We start from the raw sequence: 13,984 nt of genomic DNA, 5'->3' as shown, positions 1-13,984 counted from the left end.
TATTCATAGAATTCTCAATGGCTGTCAGAGCTCTGTAGAGGGAAATGAACTGTCCTGTCACCCATTCAGAGTGTGAGCCAATCATTGTGGAGGCAGAGAACCCCAACCCTGTGATACTTACTCTGTGCTTCCATCTGTCCATTTTCCTGTCCACACTCCACCTTGGGTGTAATAATGGGATATTCCAACCCAGAACTCCTTTCCTGTGATGGTCACCAGTCTCTGGAGAACACAATACACAGCAGATTATTCCCATCATCTACCTGGATGTCTCCTAAGTAGTACCAGCTTCTCCCCACCCCCCATCCCATCGGTGACCCCGACACTGACCTGTATGGTCTTCTCCTTCACAAGGGCAAGACTGGAATCACGTTCTGCACAGTCTTTGGTGCTCTCTGGACGGGATTTCTTCTCCTCAGAGAAGAAATAACACATATTATTGGTGGGGATCCAAAGATCTGGACATCTAGGAGACCGTCCTGTAATATGGAATGACAGAGACAGTCAGGAATGATGGAGAGACAGCCGGACACAGGAGAGACCGTCCTGTAATATGGAATAATAGAGACAGTCAGTAATGATGGAGAGACAGCTGGACACAGGAGAGACCGTCCTGTAATATGGAATGGTAGAGACAGTCAGTAATGATGGAGAGACAGCCGGACACAAGAGAGACCGTCCTGTAATATGGAATAATAGAGACAGTCAGTAATGATGGAGAGACAGCCAGACACTATTTATGGTATTTCCTGAGTGAATGTAAAGTTGTTCCATGTAAACAATGGAATGATGGGAAATGTTGGGTTTTCTGCTCAGGATTCCTAGAATAGAACGCTCCGTCTAGAAGCCGGACTCGGGATTCCTAGAATAGAACGCTCCATCTAGAAGCCAGACTCGGGGTTCCAAGAATAGAACTCTCCATCTAGAAGCTGGACTCGGGATTCCTAGAATAGAACTCTCCATCTAGAAGCTGGACTCGGGATTCCTAGAATAGAACGCTCCATCTAGAATCCAGACTCGGGATTCCTAGAATAGAGTGCTCCATCTAGAAGCCGGACTCGGAATTCCTAGAATAGAACGCTCCATCTAGAAGCCAGACTCGGGATCTCTAGAATAGAACGCTCCATCTAGAAGCCGGACTCGGGATTCCTAGAATAGAACGCTCCATCTAGAAGCCGGATTCGGGATTCCTAGAATAGAACGCTCCATCTAGAAGCCAGACTCGGGATTCCTAGAATAGAACGCTCCATCTAGAAGCCGGATTCGGGATTCCTAGAATAGAACGCTCCATCTAGAAGCCAGACTCGGGATTCCTAGAATAGAACGCTCCATCTAGAAGCCAGACTCGGTATTCCTAGAATAGTTCGCTCCGTCTAGAAGCCGGACTCGGGATTCCTAGAATAGAACGTTCCATCTAGAAGCCGGACTCGGGATTCTTAGAATAGAACGCTCCATCTAGAAGCCGGACTCGGGATTTTCTGCTTTCATTCCAGGAAACCTTCCAGCCAACACAGGAAATCCTCTCCTAACATTCCTGGATTCTTCCTCCTCCACTTACACAGAACTGATGTAGATTCGCTCTCATTGGACGATGTGTCATGGACATTCGGTATAAATACGCCCCTGTGTGTTGCCGGTTCCGGTCGCTCGGATCACTTCTGCCGTCACATGACACGGCTTTACCTTTTGTCTTCATTTGGAACGTGAGGGGAAAGCATTGACTATTGGTCTCTCCCGGGCTGCTGACAGTCATGTGATTGGCTTTGTGTGAGATGAAAGCTCCTTACTGTACCAATCAATGGCGGAGGAGAAGTGTACAGCCCTGGTATGATTATGTCCCTCCCCCGAGGATCACACATTTTTATAATAAATTGTGGTTGTTCCTTTTATTATTCATCAGTTATGTTTTAATTTCACAACTATTGACGCCACTTTAGGACCCCCCATAGCAGATATAATGCCACAGGGCAGCCTTCCTGTACAAAATCATGTATATAAATGCCTAGTTGGGGGCGTGTACGTTTGCCGCTGGCGGGCAGCTTCCACTGTGATTTTTCACATCAGAAGCCAATCAGTGGGTGCCAAGGAGTGGATGTCTTCCAGCACTCACCAATCATCGGGCAGAGACACAGATCGGAGCTCTGCCTATATGAACAAGGGAGAGCTCCCTTCTGGCAGGAGGGAAGTGACGGATCGTGTGTCCCTGCAAAGCCAGGAAACAGATCCATCACTTCTCTTAGTATAAGAAGCACACAGAGTACACAGAACACATTGTTAGACACACAGGTAACCCTCAGATCCCCCTAGATGTGTAACCCTTCCCAGCCAGTGCCATTAGTACAGTGACAGTGTATAGTATGAGCCCTGATCACTGTATTGGTGTCACTGCTTCCCACAAACTGTCAAAAGTGGCAGTTAGTGTCAGATTGCCCGCAGTCCCGCTATAAGTCACTGACTGCCACCATTCTAGTGTAAAAAAATACAATAAATACAAATTCCAGTATATACACCATTGTTTGTAGATGCTATAAGTTTTGCATGAACCAATCAATGTACATTTATTGGGACTTTTTTTTAACCAAAAGTATGGAGCAGAATACACTTCGGCCTAAATTTATGAATATATTATTTATTTATTTATTTATCTATCGAGTTTATATAGCGCCAAAGGGTTTGCTCAGCGCTGTACAATAGAGGGGGGGACAATACATGAAACAGTACAGTAACATCAAACAGCACACAAGGGGTAAGAGGGCCCTACTCTTTCGAGCTTACAATCTAGGAGGGAGGGGGTAGTGGTACAGGAGGAAATGGCTGTGGGGGATGGAGTGGTAGTAGGAGGGAAGGGCAGCGGCTGTTAGGTGAGGGTGGGGTAGGCTTCCCTGAAGAGGTGGGTTTTCAGGGAGCGCCTGAAGGTGGGGAGGGAAGGTGACAGTCTGATGGATTGGGGTAGTGAGTTCCAGAGGATGGGGGAGGACCTGGAGAAGTCTTGCAGTCGTGCATGGGAGGAGGCGACCAGGGAGCAAGATAGAAGGAGGTCCTGTGAGGAGCGAAGGGTACGGGTAGGGTGGTACCTGGGAATCAGGTTGGTGAGGTAGTTAGGGGCAGTGTTGTGAATGGCCTTATAGGTCAGAGTGAGCAGTTTGAATTTGATGCGTTGGGCAATCGGGAGCCACTGGAGGGAGTTAGGCAGAGGGGGGTGGCAGAGGTGGAGCGGTTGGTGAGGTAGATGAGTCTAGCCACTGAGTTCAGGATGGTCTGAAGCGGGGAGAGCTTGCACTGGGGTAGGCCGGTGAGGAGGGAGTTGCAGTAGTCAAGGCGTGAGATAATCAGGGAGTGTACGAGTAGTTTAGCGGTGTCTGGGGTAAGGAAGGAACGTATCCTGGCGATGTTCCGGAGGTGGAGCCTGCATGTGTTTGTAAGTGATTTGACATGAGGTTGAAAGGAAAGGTTTGAGTCCAGAATGACGCCAAGGACCTTGGCTTGCTGGGCGGGATTGATGGTGGTGTTGTTGGTAGTGATGGAAAGGATGGGGGGGGGCACGGGAAGGGGGAAAGACGAGAAGCTCGGTTTTGGAGAGGTTGAGCTTGAGGAAATGGAGCGACATCCAGTCAGAGATGTCGTTTAGGAGGTGAGTGATGCGGGCGGAGAATGTGGGGGTGAGGTGAGGGGTGGATAGGTAGATTTGAGTATCATCAGCGTAGAGGTGGTAATTGAAGCTGTGGGAGTGTATGAGTTTGCCAAGGGAGGAGGTGTAGATGGAGAAGAGAAGGGGTCCAAGGACAGAGCCCTGGGGGACCCCAACAGAGAGGAGGAGGGAAGAGGAGGTGGCACTGTTGTAGGAAACGCTGAAGGAGCGTTGGGATAGATAGGACGAGAACCAAGAGAGAGCGGTGTCTCTGATGCCAAGGGAGAGTAGTTCATTAAGGAGGAGGGGATGGTCAACTGTGTCAAAGGCCGCGGAGAGGCCTAGGAGAAGGAGGACAGAGTAGTCGCCTTTGGCTTTGGCGGTTAGTAGATCGTTGGTGATTTTGATGAGGGCAGTTTCGGTGGAGTGTAGGGGACGGAAGCCGGACTGTAGTGGGTCAAGGAGGTTCCTGTCAGTTAGGTGGGCGCTTAGGCGATCGTAGACCAAGCGCTCAAGGAGCTTGGAAGTGAGTGGCAGCAGGGAAATTGGTCTGAGGTTGTTGAGGTCAGTGGGGTCCAGGGAGGGCTTTTTGAGTATGGGGGTGATGTGCGCATGTTTTAGGGGGGAGGGGAAGACGCCAGTAGAGAGGGAGAGATTGAAGATGTGGGTAAGGGAGTGGATGAGGGAAGAGGGGGGTGACCGGAGGAGTTGAGAGGGGATAGGGTCCAGGGGGCAGGTAGTGAGGCAGGCTTCTGAGAAGACTCTGGTGACTTCCTCAGTGGTAGTAGGGCTGAAGGAGTGCAGTGATGGGGTGGTTACGGTAGGCAGGGCCTTGGGTGTGGTGGGGGGCAGTGCCGTTGCGAGGTCAGAGGAGGGGAGAGATGAGGGGGTGATGGAAGGGGGGAGGCTAGATGGGGAGGTAGATGCAAGTTGACTATGTCCTTGCGGATTGCGTCAGTCTTGTTGTGGAGATGAGTGGCAATCTCGTGGGCGGTAAGTGAGGTACTGAGTGGAGGAGGGGGGGGGGAGAGAGCAGGGAGTTGAAGGTGGAGAAGAGTCGGCGAGGGCAGGTGGAGAGGGTGTTGATCAGGTTAACGAAGTAGGCCTGCTTGGCGGCGTGGAGGGAGGAGGTGTAGGTGAGGAAGGCAGATTTGTAGAGGGAGAATGCATGAGGGGACCTGGTTTTGTGCCATAGTCTCTCCAGCGCACGACTGCGTCGTTTGAGGCATTTAGTATGGTCGTTCTTCCATGGTTGGAGCGGTCTGGGTTTGATGTTGCGTGTGGTTAGGGGTGCCAGAGAGTCTAGGGTAGCTGACAGTGAGTCGTTGTACGTGGAGGTGGCTAGGTCAGGACATGACAGTGGAAGGATGCTGTCGTGTAAGCGGTCGGCAGCAGAGTGGAGGGGGGCCGGGTGCAGGTTGCGGAGGTTGCGGCTGGTGATGGGGGGGGGGTTAGGGGAAGGGGAGATGGAGAACGTGAGGAGGTGGTGGTCGGAGAGAGGGAAGGGGGTGTTAGTGAAGTGGTTAAGGGTACAGAGGTGGGAGAAGACGAGGTCCAGGGTGTTCCCATTGATGTGGGTGGAGGATTGAGTGTATTGTGTGAGCGCAACCGAGAGAGGGGGTGATGGATGCGGGGAGGAGGGGGACAGGTATGAGGTTGAGGGGGGATATTAGAGGTTGAGGGGGGATATTGAGGGGGATATTAGATTTTTTTTTTTTTATTGGATACTTTTTTTTTAATGCTTTTGTTTATAGCGCAAACAATAAAAAACACAGTGTTGATCAAATGCCACCAAAAGAAAGTTCTATTTGTGGGAAAAAAAATGACACAAATTAAATTTTTGTACAACATTGCATGACCGCGTAATTGTCAGCTAAAGTAACGCAGCGCCGTATCACAAAAAAAATGGCCTGGCCAGGACGGGGGGGTACATCTTCTGGAGGACAAGGGGGTAATTCATGTAAAGATCTTAGAATTGTCCTACTGTGATATTTATTATCATTTATGATGTGCTATGGATTCGGTGCCCTTCACCTGTACGACCCGCACATTGAGAAGACAAAGAACGAGGCAGGTCCACACATCACCTGATGATCCTGATGATCCTGGTTCTGCACCGACTGACTCCTGGTCTTCTCTACCTGGAAATTGAAGCAGAAACATAAAGGATAGGTCCACCTTTTATAACATGTTACATGCTACACCCATATTCAGGGAGTAATATGTTGTGAAATGCCTGCCCCCGCTCCTTTCCATTCCCCATTAGCTGGTATGATATTACTTTGCAGGAGGATTTTTTTTTTATTTTGAAAGCACTCAACAAATACATTACAATGCATGGTTGAAAAATCTGTGAAGTGTTACTCTCACAAATCTACATGAGCTACTTTGGCGTGTTTGTATCATCCATAGGGCAGCCTTTGAAATCAATGGGCTGCCACATACATGTAACAAATAACACGCACACTGACACCCAACAACACGGAGCCAATTCACACTCAATACACCCGAGGGGCAACTGCAGATTCATTGTTTAAACAAATGTGAAAACTCCTAACTTGTTCCTTCCGTCACATGAAACACTAAACCGCGATCAAGTCAGAAATAAATATGGAGGAGTACGGAGGAGCACGGAGGAGTCCTGTCAGTCATTTGTTTGATGATAAAATGCGATATTGCAATCAAACCCATGAAGCTTCCAATGAGGAAGATTCACTAACACTGGAAAGTGGAGTACAAAGAATCTTTTGCACCTGTGCATAGTAACCAATCAGCTTGCAGGTTTTATTTTCAAAGCTTAATTGAAAAATGTGAAGTTAGAAGCTGATTGGTTCCTCTGCAAGTAGTATGTAAATCTCCCCCAATGTGTGGCAGCGGTCCCAACCACAACCCCACAGAGGGTTCCTTTTCTTTCTATGTATAGTGCATCCTCCTCACCTACATATCAATTATGTAAACTTTAGGAAATGATGGGATAGGAATCTCAATGACTCGGGTTGTACGTTGATAATTCTCCTCTAAAGATGTTCCTTTGATATATTTTCTCCAAAAGCAAGTTTAGAAAACAATTTCTCCTCACAGACTTGTGTGACAGTTGTAAAAGCATTGCGCCAATCTCCAGTACAAGTCCTGGCCAGGTACATGGATTGGTGCACGCTGCACGACTTTAGGAATTCCCACAAGACACTTTAGTATGTACAATCAGCCCCACCCCTGAGGAATCTTTTACCTGATAATCGGAGTGATATCAGCAGTGACTGCAGAGTGGCACATGTCAACAGCAACACCATGAGCAGTGCAGGAACCAGACAACCACAGCGGGGTGCTCCATGGACCACATGCTTTCTTCTTGATGATGTGATGACCTCATGCTGAGAGCTGAACATTTTAGGAATATTGCTGGACGATGGCAGGGCCACATTGTCATCCTCAGAAGAATCCAGGACCACATTCTCATAAATGAGTGATGCAGGGACCACATTCAGAAAGCTGGATCCAGGGTCTGCACCCTCCCTATCAGATTCTGGAAAAACACAGAGTACATAAAGATGAAGGATGGTTGGAGGAAGAACGATGAACAGGAGAGACACTCCAGGAGAGTAGAGTCCAGAATTGTTGATGCCAATAAAATCATTAAATTAAGATCTGTAGGTGCAGGCGACAAGTTTCAGGAACCCAGAACTGCCCCATTCTTCAGGGATGTGTAGATTCGGACACATCATTTAGTTTAAATGAGGGATTGGTAAGGACATGTTGATTAGGTAAATACAATTATGTTGGATAAATATGTTTGTATAAATAGTTGGGTGTGGCAGGAGTAATTATGTTGGCCGAGGATTTCTGGCATGAATGAGGGTGATTAATGAGGATATACTGTATGGGTTGTGTAAGGGTGGTTTGAGAGAGGCAATGTTTAGGTTGGGTGAGGATATTTGGGTTTGGTGAGAGTGTTGGGTAGGATGAACAGATTGGGGTTGAGGTAGTATGTTTATAATAGAGGAAGGTGTTTGGTCCGGGTAAAAAGTTTAGGTTGGGTGATGGGTTAGGAATGAGCGAGGGGACTAGGTTGGCTGAGAGATTCGGCTTGGTAATGGTCTTTTGATTGATTGCAAGGGTAATGAGAAAGTTTAAGTTGGTGATGATGTGGGGGATGGATAGCTCAGATGTGATTGGGATGAGTGAGGGTGGGGGGATGTTTAAGGATATTTGAGTTTGACATTCATTATCATCATTATCCTCTTCAGAACAACTGCCCTGCAAAGGCCAGTTATAGATTGGGGCAGTTGCCGTTTGTTTGTACTGTTGGTATACTGGTGAGGGGACACACTGGACACATTGGCTGCCATTGTGCTATATGCTGGGTGTCCAGTGCACCCTTGTGCCTACAAGGAGAGGTGGGCTCCCTCCAGGCATACCTGCCCTCAGTCTATCCATTATTATATATGTGCTTCTACTATGGAGGCTCTCACAATTATATAGTTAGGACTGCAGAAAATACTGGGGTACCGTGAAGAGGTTCTGCAGCTTACACAATTATGCAAACTAAACCCCTGTTTTTAATGCAATCTGTCAGATAGAACAATCCGGTTGGTTGAAGGCTGGTTGGTAAGTTGAGCTGGGAATTTTTCTCTGTTTGTTGTTTGATATAAATACTGGAGGATGTTCCTGACACTCATTAGAACTGAAGATGAAGGTTGGAGAAGCTGTGAAATGTCTTCATTATTACAGAACAAGTCCAGCTGAATGGGATTAACTAGTACTGGTGATGATCGATGTTCTCACTCCCCATCTCCTCTGTCACCTTCCTTGGTCTATTGGTACTTTGACATCTACATCTCTCCAAACACTAATACCATGAATTGTATAATAATCTGCCTGAGGAAGAACAGAGCTGCCTGTGTGTGTGCCAGTGATATGTTCAGGCAATGGCCACCAATAGAAGTGTCTTATAGACAGTTGGTGATCAGAGGGTGATGATCATGGTGATGTATTCAGGCAATGGCCACCAATAGAAGTGTATTATGGATAGTTGGTTATACGGAGAGTGATGGTCATGGTGATGTATTCTGACAATGACCACTGGTAGAATAGTCTCATGGATAGTTGGTGATATGGAGGGTCATGGTCATGGTGAAGTATTCTGGAAATGACCACCAATAGAAGCGTCTTATGGACAGTTGTTGATCGGAGGGTGATGGTTATGGTGATATTTTCAGGCAATGACCACCAATAGAAGTGTTTTATGGACAGTTGGTGATACGGAGGGTAATGTTCATGGTGATGTGTTCTGACAATGACCACCAACAGAAAAGTCTAATGGATTGTTGGTGATATGGGGGTGATGATCATGGTGGTGTATTCTGGAAACGACCACCAATAGAAGTGTCTTATGGACAGTTGGTGATACAGAGGGTGATGATCATGATGATGTAATCTGGCAAAATCCACCAATAGAAGAGTCTTATGGACAGTTGGTGATATGGGGGGTGATGGTCAAGATGAAGTTTTCTGACAATGATTACCGGTAGGAGAGTCTTATGGACAGTTGGTGATACGGAGGGGGATGGTCATGGCGATGGAGGGATGGATTCTGGTACTTACAGTATCTGCACATTTATAAATTGCTCCTTAGCACTTCTACATTCTGTGACAGTTCGGAGGTTACATGTAATTGATAAAAAGACGCTGACAGTTGTGGCACAACAGAGAAATGAGATGGACAATCACTATTTGGAGGCACAACCACACAAAACTACATTTGTCTCTTTGGTCAGAAAAGAGACACAAAGATAATTGTAGACATTCCTACACTCACACTGCACAGGCAGACTGCTGATTTGAGCCTCAGTTGCTTTATAAATGTTCTCACTTTGTTCTCTCCCAACCCTCCCCAGGTTACCTGCTTTCTGAGCGCTCCTCCAGGCAGACTTGGTGTCCTCCTCCATGTTGTCTCTGCTCTCATATGATGTTCTGTGCTCTCTCCAGCTGGAGGGGAAGAGGTAATGAGACCTGAGAGCTCCTCTGTGGTCAGCCGTGTACGGGGACAGAACAAGAGTGTGACGTCTATTAGAGATGATGGGGCTGATTTTCTAAATAAGGAAAGGAAATAAAGAAATACTGGAGGATCACATGAGAGTGCAAACACAACCCCCGCATCTCTCTAGCAGATGTACAGAGATGTCCAATGTGTACGGAGCGGTCTTAGTTTGCTGTTTGTATAGAACATCCAAATAATGCTGCTTGCATTTCATGCATGAAGGTGAAAAACCTTCTCTGTGCAGCAGCCCCCTCAGCACCCCCTAATACTCACCTAAGCCCCCTCTCGATCCAGCTATGTGCACTGGAGTCTCGGCTATCCCAGGATTCCCTCTCCTCTTTCACAGTCAGTGAGCTAATGAGAAGAAAGAGAGGGAGGGGCTGAGCCATGGCCATGTGTGTGAAAAGACACACGGAGCAGAGGGTGCCCCCATACCAAGCTGTTGGCTGTGGAGGCACCCAACAGGAGGGAGGAACCAGGAGCACAGGCGGGGGAACCGAGGACACTCCCCTTCCCTGACAAGCACCCAATCAGTGCTCATTACACTGCAAAGTCTCTTTCCTCCCTTCTAGTCCCCGGGTGCGGTGCTGGAGACAGGCAGGGGGTGAGGAGGGGATAAACAGCAATTAAAAATGTTAAACGTTTAAGTCGCCACAAAACCCCTTTTGTTTTTAAGAGCCCCAGACATTCCTTAAAAGTACCTCAGATTTAAATACGATTTTGGTTAAAAAAATTTCTTTTTATCTGGACAAGTAGATTGTCATGAGAGACAACTTGGGACACAGATTTAGTCCCTGGACAACTGAAAGACCAAATTCTATCTTATACAGTATATAGAAGGACATATATCATATAAAGATGTGGATGGCAGTATATGGGAGTCATTATATAAACATTCCAGTATATGGAGGATACGTGGAAAAATACAAAAACGTGAAATGACTTGTTATGGGTTGTGGCACCCTGTGCTGACATGACAGGGCCATTTACACTGATTAGAGGAACGTGGACACGTATTCCACTGATTATGACCAGAAGGCACCTGATCCCTTGTTACAGTATATGGTCTCTTGGTGTTGTCATCCTTCTAGTGCTGGCATTGGGCAGCATACACATGTAGGCAGATGGAAGTGAGAGTTTCCCTTTATCTCTAGTCACCCCCCTTAGTAGGTGGGCTGGTAGCCATTGTCCGGTCTTCTCCCTTTATATTTAGTAGGAAGAGTTCAATTTTCTCTCTTTGGATGCCTGCAGCAATAGAGAAAGATGCCTGGCCAGAGTGAGAGCGCCCCCCCAACCCTAGAACTTGGGTTAGAGTCCTATGGTCTTGGACGGACTCCCAATGGGACACTGAGTGGGTTGACCACAGCACCCCTCCTGCAACCCAGTGTATAGTGGGACTGTTTCTAATACAAATTTTGAACTTTACCCCAGGATTTGGAACTGTTTATTGATGTCCTGTATCTAATACCATCTTTGAATAATTAATGGGACACACCTTATATTTTTCCAATGTAGGGACTGTTACACATTTGTAGCACCCTCCTAGATAGCTAGGCAGAGCTAGAGTTCTAATTTTCAGTTAGAAGGGCTGAGTAGCAGCCCCGGTGTAATAGTCATAGGGGTAAAATTTTGGTCAGGAGCTGAGAGGCTCAGCAGAGCAGCTCTTTGGGATTTCCCCCTGTATTAGATCTTTGGATAAAGTTCTAGAAGCAGTGGGAGGGAGGAGTGGCTGGTTTGTACTCTTAAAGGATCCAGGATAATCCCTAACAGGAGGCTTGGCTTTGGACCAGGACAGTCCCTAAAAGGGACTGAGCATGCTCAGCTAGAGGAGAAGGAGAGGAAAGAGTTTGAGTGAAAGATGAAGAGTTGAGGCTGGAGATCGGGTTCCTGGGAGGGAACCCAGATGGTCTGGGGTGGTACTAGAGGAGATGCTGGCTAACTCTCCAAGAAAAACATTTTTGTCTAGAGACTTGTACATAGTTCCAGGACATTGTCCTCAGTTGCTAGGTCTTGGGCATCCCATACACTCCTTACCCTTTCCATGTTCAATTCCCCTAATAAAATCCAAAAAAAAAAAAAACTCACAGACTGGTTACTGTTTCCTGGATGCAAGTCTGAGAAAAGGAAATGCATGTTACCTGGCAGTGCAGGACTATAGGGGGACCCAAACTGTCAGCAACTCCTAAGGGGGTAGTGCTACACATTTAAATACTTTTAAAAGTTTCAAGCAATGAACCTACTTGTTTCATTCTTGACTTAGCTGGGGACCAGTATCCGGGGCCATATACCATATGTAGATACTGTCCTGCAGTGTGTGTGAAGAAGAACAAATTCAGTTGAGTGGGGTCCTGGTAACTGTGAAGTGTTTGGTGTAACCTGGTTGGTCTCAGAGTTGTTGGTAGTTGGAATGGTTGTGGTCAGAGAGGCACAGTCACCCCCCTGGCAGTGAAAGATGGCCCCATTAGCTTGCATGCACCAGGTGACATGGGCCCTGAGTGTTCAGATGAACTTTGGAAGCTGTGTCCTGGACCATGAGAGTATCACAGGCCTGTATAAATGTGAGCTCTAGGTGAGAAGGGGCTAAGTAGTGGCTCCCATGGGATGAGAAGAGGCTGTGTGTGACCTGTGGCATCAGCGCACCTTTACAAGTTCAAGCTTGGCAGAAGGAAGGTTCATGTGCCTGAGGCTCTGTTCAATGGGTGGCCTGTTCTTCTGCATGTGGCCCACTCATGTGTATGGTATACAGGGTGGTCCCACCCACATACGGCTCTGTGCTCAATCCCACCAGCATTTTCTGGGTGTCATGGCATCAAGTTGGCCGAAGTTCCCAAACTTACAAGAAGACGTGATGAAGATATTACTGCTGGTGAGGGAGCTGGTGAACACCTGTCAGAGCCTGAGTCCAAACCTGGACCTTCTGCGGTGAACAGTTATGTTTCTTCTTGCTGAGCCACATGGAATGCTGGTCAGCTTCCTTGGTAATTATTTGAATGATCATTCCTTGTCCTTGTTTGTCATGAACCTTGAACCCTTTACTCCTCCGATGAACTTCCTGATATAAGCCATGTCTCTGAACTTCCTGTTTGCCAGATTATTGTACTCTCCAGCCAGTATCTCATCCTTGCCTTCTCTGCTGTCATCCATATTTTGCTATTTTTCATTATTGACCCTTGGCTTGTTCTCAGCTACGCTTCTGCCTGATCCCAACCTGCGACTGGTTATTACTGACCTTTGGCTTGTTTACTGACTACGCTTCTGTTTGGATCCTTACCTGTTTAATACACTACTGGACCTCCGCTTGCTCACCTCCTGGTGGGGTGATCCTGAGGACCGCAACATGGTGCTAACATGCAGCCAAATCCATCTCCACCATGAGGAGCTCTGGTGTACACCAGTTAGTACTTAGACTCCGCACCTCAGGTGAGCCCTCTCCTCCACCAAGGTGACCTGCCTGTGTACCTATCCTGGTGGTTTCGGTGTGAGCCTTTGCACTGCCATAGCAACTGGTCTTTGAGCCTGACCCCTGATCGTGACAACGCCACTGCCACAGTATAGCCTGCAGTTCCTGCCGGTGTAATTCTCACCTCCTTGCTGCAGTACGTCTACTAGACCTGATAACTTTCCCATATGCTGCCGACTTCTGTGCTCACCTATGGGTACCACCTGCTATTCTGTGGGTTTATATGTCCATTCCCTTCTATCACTTGCTGGCCCGCCTCCCAATTTGCTTCCCTATATAAGACATGCTCAGTAGAGCCTGCGCTACCAGAGCAACTTCCCTGTTTCTCTGGGATCTTGGTTTGCCTGGCAGTACTTGTATTCAGTGTCAGACTTCCCTTGTACCAATCCTGGCTTCATCTACCATTATTGCTTGCCTGCTGCCTGCCCTGACCTTGGCTTGTTTCTTGCTTTTCCCTTCAATCTCCTACAGGTGTACTCTGCACATGCTGGGGGTCTCTGCATCCTCAGCTGAACATACCTGGGGGCCATGACCTGGCTCCAGCTTACTGCAAGTCCATCCCCACCATCAGGGGCCCTGGTGAAGAAACAGGCGGGCCTTAGACTCGAGTTGGTGTATTGCAAGGGCTCACTACCACAGAAACCTGGCAGCCACCCATCCATAAGTTTGAAATGTTCTTACTGTGCAGCCAGGCTTTTTCCTTTGCATGGGGTATTAGTTATTACACCATTCAGAATGTTGAAGATTGAAATTCATACATTTGTCTCTGAGGTTAGGGGAGACTTTACTCCTTGTCTGTGCTAATCTGGTGTCCAGTGGGGAACACACAGGATCTAAATGACCCCCATAGGGAGGATAT

Source organism: Staurois parvus, unplaced genomic scaffold (assembly GCF_062004578.1).
Source record: "Staurois parvus isolate SC_StPar_1 unplaced genomic scaffold, SC_StPar_1.0 ptg000926l, whole genome shotgun sequence".
Taxonomy (NCBI): domain Eukaryota; kingdom Metazoa; phylum Chordata; class Amphibia; order Anura; family Ranidae; genus Staurois; species Staurois parvus.
Note: the sequence above shows the minus strand (reverse complement) of the source record.